This window comes from Lampris incognitus, chromosome 1 (genome assembly GCF_029633865.1).
Source record: "Lampris incognitus isolate fLamInc1 chromosome 1, fLamInc1.hap2, whole genome shotgun sequence".
Classification (NCBI taxonomy): Eukaryota; Metazoa; Chordata; class Actinopteri; order Lampriformes; family Lampridae; genus Lampris; species Lampris incognitus.
In genome coordinates this window covers 24,313,329-24,319,987 of record NC_079211.1, presented here as the reverse complement: position 1 = coordinate 24,319,987, position 6,659 = coordinate 24,313,329, and the positions used below count along the sequence as shown (strand labels likewise).

Genomic DNA, 6,659 nt, shown 5'->3' with positions numbered 1-6,659 from the left:
CTCTCACTGAATAAGATTATATTAAAGGAGAAAAAAAAGTTTGCCCCGAAAGTGAACGAACGTCGTTCGACGTTGCGTAATGACGTCACCGGCGTGCTGTTGCGCTCCCTGCCTCTCGGCTTGTTGTGGCGTTCCGTTCCTCCGCACCCTGCCCGGGCTGGAGTTGGGGAATTTGGGAAGCCATCTGTCCGCTGGAACAGACCAGATAACAGCCGCTCGGCTCAACTTTCCCCGATTCCCGGTTGTACTGAAACGCGAAGGGACAGTTTTCCTGTGTTTTCGATGCATGGGAGTGCCCTGGGAGCAGCGAAGGGTGAAGGTAGGTTGTATGTATGTGTCTGCTGCCGCCTGCCTGCCTGCCTGCCTGCCCGCCTGTCCGTCCGTCTGTCCTTCCGTCTGGACTCTCGGTTCAGCTCCAACCCCACTACCGCATTGCCGCCGTCAGAAGTGAAAAGAGAGAGAGGGGGAGGCTAGGCCTCGGTGAGTTGAGAGCCTGCGAGACGTCAGACGTCAATTCCGTGGTCTTATTTAACCGATCGTATCTGTCTGGTAGGCCACTTTATCGCCATCAATGTTCTCGCCGTGGTGTGTCATAGACCGGAGAGAGCAATGACTTCATGCTTGTGCTGCTGCTGCTGCTCTCTCTCTCTCTCTCTCTCTCTCTCTCTCTCTCTCTCTCTCTCTCTCTCTCTCTCTCTCTCTCTCTCTCTCTCTCTCTCAATTCAATTCAGTTCAGTTCAAAGTTGCTTTATCGGTATGAAATACATTTTTATATAAATATTGCCAAAGCATGTATTCAGAGATACGATCAGTAATAACAATATAATAGTGATCACAGTCCTGATAGTAATCCATACAATTCTCTGTCTCAGTTCAGAATACAGATATTTATATATATAAGGTGTTTATGTGTGTGTGTGTGTGTGTGTGTGTGTGTGTGTGTGTGTGTGTGTGTGTGTGTGTGTGTGTGTGTGTGTGTGTTTAATAGGTGTGCAGAGTAATTAGAATTGGCAAACAAGTACATCTCATACATGTTACAATACACCACACAATTATATTGTCCTGTTTGTGCTGAGTACTACTGTGCATGTATATGTGTGTCTACATGTGCATGAGGGTGTTCAAACTAGCATCTGCTGTTAGATTCACTCTAACACAATTTGCCTTTGTGCTGTTTCAGTGGCGATCGTCAAATCTGTCACACATTGGAGTACCTCACAAACCATGTGTCATGTATACATACGCCTATTATTGTTTTCACATGGAATGAGTTTAAGTCTGTGTTTGTCACCCATAAATCAACGTAGTGCCATAGATCACGGTGGCAAAAGGATGTCTCATTTGATATGCTGTAGCCTACGTTCATATTGTGGTAAACGTATTAACATCTGTTGCTGTTAGCTTTTTTTAGTGGTTTTAGAGTGTTATTTTAGACTTAGCAGACATATTTAGCCCTCAGATCTGATCACCAGCAGTCTGAACCCATACCTCTTTTGATTTGTCATGGCACTACAGCAGGTTGTGATGCTATCTCTTCTAGCCGTGGTAAAGTGATGTCAGTCAGCTCACTGACTCCCATCTCCCACTTACAGCTACTGCCCCTTCAAACTCCCACCTCAGGAGTCATTCGTTTAGCTAGAATGTAAGAATAGTACAATGAAAAATAGCATCCCCTATCTAATTACATCATCATCTTCATCTCACTTTTCTCACCTGAGCATTTAATTGGAAGTAACAGAATAATTTACCTACCTACCGATCCCTTCGTTGAATTTTCATATACATCAAACAGAGGCAACCATGTGCCATGAAGTGCCAAAAGTACGCAGGTTTCCCCTCCAATCACTGCATCAGGTAATGTCACCGAGTAGCGCACCTTCAGTTAAAGAAGACAGACTCATCAGTGACATTACCTGGTGTAGCGATTGGTTGGAAGAAAAATCTGCATACACTTGGCAACCCAAGGCATATGGTTGCCTATGTCTGATTTAGGTTTACTCAATTGGCAGATGCTTATATCCAAGGTGACTTAGCAGATACATTTGAGTATTACCAATTGCTGCATTCCATACGTCAGTGTTTCCAAACCGGGGGTATGCGTACCCCTAGTGGTACGTGGGTGGTCCCCAGTGGGTACATGAAAAGATTTTAAAGATGAGAGAAAAAAAACATTAAAAAATGTACAGGAAAAATGTAACCAAATAATGTATAACCTGTAATAATGTAACCATAATTGGGGCAATTAAAATTAAGTAATAATTTACTGGCTATGTTATTATTGGCTATACTTTTTCGTAATACGCGACAGTTTCCCACCGGACTTTGTCAGTCGTCACTGCGCTCACGAGCGCATACTGGCGCGCTGTTTTTCTTGCTAGCTAGCAAAACGTCAAGCCTCTTTCGCCAATGCATCAGAGTGCGGTTGCACCCTAAATAAAAAAAAAATGTAAAAATCCAAAAGCCGTTACTCTCTATTAAACAACAATAGGCTACTTTTTATTTCTACTAGAAGAGATTGTATCTTTGCAGATGAGGTGTTTTTGCACTGCCTGGCCTTCTCACCATGTTACTTGTAACGGAAAAACTCGTTCTACATTCTAGTGCCCTCAACAATGAATCATTGGTGCAGTTTTGTTGTTTTTTACACGTTCAAGACATCTGGTAGGAAAAGCTGTGTCCATATATAGCAGTCACAACAGCCATAAAGAAATCCCAATGTTTTTGTCAGTATCATTTACATCTCATACAGAGCCAATGCTTCTGTTGTTGGGACATTTGGTCAGTGGGGACAGGCAGTGGGAGAACATGAAACAGACCAAGAAGAAGATGAGGAAAAAATCAGAATGGGTAGAGGAGTGGAAACATGACAAAAGGAAAATACAAAGAAAGAAGAACCCAAAGAGGATGGGGAGAGATAGAAAAAGTGAAGGTTTAGGCAACTCTGAACCTCGGGTATAGAGAGAGCCAACTGGACTCCCATGTGGAAAAAAGAGGAGAAAATATATAAATGGAGGAGAAAAAGAAAGTAGATAGAAGAGATGCATTAATTTTTCATTGGCGTTTTGGATGACTTGTGTCTATTGAAGTCACATTCTCTCGCACGATGTGCATATTGTTTAACTTTGTATTGTTAAAAATAAGTTGAGTTCTTTTTAACAATACAAACTTGAGACAATGGTTCAGTGATTAAATACAATTACAAAATGCAGAAAAATACCAATATGCGCAAGTGGGACAGATAAAAACTTGGGAACTTTTCAAACAACCATCTTGATAACAGACAATATAGATGAGCTAACAAAAAAATAGCATGGCAGCTAAGACAACAAAATTGGATAACACAATCTAAATGACAACAAAAAGTAAGAAAGTCGAAAATGCTAGAAACGGCCGCATGCATAAAATGGCAATGCAGTGGAAATGGCCTTGATAAAGAAAATTATTATAGCAATGAATGGTATACACATATGTATGTGTATACATGTACTGTATGTTTAAAGAGGAAAAGGTAAAGAGAACGTGTGTGTGTATGTCTTTATGCATGCTCAATAATCCAGGTAAGGAAATCACAGAAAGTTGAATCACTCATCTAAGTGACCTCTTCAGTCTCAACTGACTGCAGGTATCCCCACCCTTATAAACAATACGATTGGTTTCATATGCAAATTGACGTGAGTCCCCGTGACCATTAACTAGAGTTTCAATGGCCATGTGCACTATCCACAGAGGATTGGGGAATAGTGGTGATTCCATATGTGGCAGGAGTTTTGAAACAGTTGAGACCATTAGCGCAGGAAGGGGGGGGCTGCAACTCCCCTTAGCGGTGGGTGCACCCCCCCAGTAGTGGCAGGTGGCTGTGTAACATCTTAGACCCAACAGTATGCCTAACCTTTCCTAACGTACAAATGTAAAAAAATAAAACGTACCTTTATTTTATACAGTGGGCTAGGGCTGCGTGGATGTACATTTTTAATAATAAAGTGAGCAAACACTCAATTACAAATCTGCTACACACGCACCTTACAAACAAAACAATGATGTCATACTGTAGCGACTGGGGAAGGCGGTCGCTCTGACTGTTGGCGGTTCTGCGCTGGGGGAGCATAAAGGCTGATGGGACTGTTAATGTTTGTAGGCACAGCCATTTTCGTGTGGGATAAACTATATAGGTTCTTATTTTAAGCAATTGCACCTTGGTTATCCTCAAAAATCTTCATTGGTGCATACTTACACTCACTCTCCATCCCATTCAGTAACTGTTTAAGATACAGACTTTCTTGCATGGTCGCAGCCAACGCCATGTATTCAGTTTCACATGTTGATAAAGCAACTGTGACCTGCTTCTTTGATTTCCAAGAAATGAGTGGACCATTTTCAGTTAAACTAAAACAGCATCCTGTAGTGCTTTGCCTGTCACTCAAATCAGATGCCCAATCAGAATCACTATATGCCACAAGTTTTAGATTTGTGTCACTTTTCCTGTCACACAACTCATGATCAATTGTGCCTTTCAGGTACCTCATCACATGTTTAGTTGTCAACCAGTGTTGTTCATTTGGCTCAGACAAATGCTGTGATAGTTTACTCACAACCCAGCTTAGATCAGATCTAGTACATGTCATTACAAAAATCAAGCTCCGATCAACAGGGTCAGCATCACTACTGTGCTCTAACTTCTGTTGACATGGGGTTGACCTTGGTTTACAGTCTGACATGCCAAATCTTTCCAGTACCTTTGAGATGTACTTTTTCTGCTTCATCTTCACAACGCCTTCATTCTGATCAAAATCAATGCCTAGGAAATATTTCATTTTCCAAGATCCTTCATCTTAAATTTCACAGTCAATGTTTTCTTCACATCGTTCAATAAATCATCATTACTGGCAGCAATAAACAAGTCATCAACCAAAATTACAAGTATTACTCTTTCTTTTCCAATTTGTTTGCTGTAGACACAATGATCAGCTGGATTCTGTACAAAACCATTCTCACTTAGGTAATCATTCAGTATTTTGTTCCAGTTTCTACCTGATTGTTTCAGACCATACTGTGACTTGTTCAGTTTACAGGCTAGTTTTTCACCTGTGTCCGAATTCACCTCAAATCCTTCTGGTTGTTCCATATATACTTCACAATCAATTGGAGCATGCAGATAGGCAGTCTTAGCATCCATCTGATAAAAGTCAAGATCATAGTGTGCTGCCACTTGCGTCAAGGCACAGATTGATTTCAGATTTGCAGTTCGAGAGAACGTTATCTTGTAGTCTACTCCCATTACTTGGTTATAACCCTTGGCAACATATCTAGCCTTATAGGTCTCTGACTCATCTGCATTAGTTTTGACTGCATAGACCCATCTACCCCCCACTGCATATTTACCATCTGGTAGAGTAGTCAATGTGAATGTATTATTCTTCCTGAGAGATTCCATTTCCTCTTTCATAGCATTAGCCCAAATCTTTGACTCAGTTGAGTTCATAGCTTCTTTGAAAGTTTGTGGTACATCATACATCCTGTAACAATAATCAGTGTTAGTCAACACCTGGTCATTAGATCCAACATCAGATATGTAATCAGAGAGGTACTGAGGGGCTCTCCTATCTCTTTTCGGGTAGCAAGGCTCATGGCCTTTTCCCTCTATTTGAGTAGTGCCTTGGCAATCAGAAGTTCCCATCTGAGACACTTCTGTCTACCCTTGACTCTGGTCAGTTACATCTGCAATTTCTCTTTTGGGGTAGCGAGGCTCATGGCCTTTTCCCTCTATTTGAGTAGTGCCTTGGCTATCAGAAGTTCCCATCTGAGACACTTGTCTTCCCTCGACTCTGGTCATTTACGTCTGCACGTGACATGGGGGACACATATCTCTTCCCATGGAAATCATCATCTGCTATCGTCAGGTCTGTCTGGGTTTCATGTTCAACCACACTCTTTGTGACAAACTTCACAAGCCTGTGTTTTGAGACTTTCCTAGTTATCAAGGTATTCAAGTCAATCTAAATATGAAGGGCTATTTTTGTCATACCCAACAAAGATTCCCTTGTCACGTCTTGAATCTAACCTCTTCTCGTCATGTTTGTATGCGTAGCACACATATCCAAATGCCCTCATTCTACAAAGGTTACATTTCTTCCCTGTCAACATGTTGTATGGAGTTTGTCTAGTTCTGCCATTAAAGCATCTGTTGCATATTGCTGCAGCAGTCATTACAGCATACGTCCACAAATCCTTTGGTAGACTGCTGTCTATCAGCAAACACCTTGCCATATCGAATAGGGTTCACCAATTTCTCTAAGCAGTGCCATTTTGATGTGGCAAGTATGGTGCTGAGGACTCATGTCTTATGCCATTCTTGTTAAGCAATGATTGAAACTCCTTCCCTGTGAACTCTGTGCCATTATCTGACCGAATACACTTCACATTCCCATAAGGGGCTAGATCGGCCAGAAACCTTTCAGTAGCTTTCACAGAGTCACTCTTAGCTTTCAGGAAGTACACAAACACTGTACTTGAGTAATCATCAGTAAAGGCTAGAGCATATCTGAAGCCATCTTTAGCTACTGGGTCAGTAGGACCAGCCAAATCAGTGTGCACTAGTTCAAGTGCTGCTTTTGCTCATGCATCTGATTCTTGTTCCTGCTCTGAACAAATTTTCCTTGCAT

The 6,659-nt window shown here is 41.7% G+C and overlaps 1 protein-coding gene across 2 annotated transcripts in view; it reads left to right on the top strand.

Annotated features, from left to right (window-relative positions):
- Nucleotides 1-128: 128 nt before the first annotated feature.
- Nucleotides 129-6,659, top strand: part of mapk9 (mitogen-activated protein kinase 9) — a 38,383-nt gene continuing 31,852 nt past the window's right edge. For both annotated transcript variants that reach the window (XM_056295031.1, XM_056295038.1), the window contains exon 1: nt 129-319. The gene's annotated coding sequence lies outside the window, so the exon portion shown is untranslated. The remainder of the gene's footprint in view (nt 320-6,659) is intronic.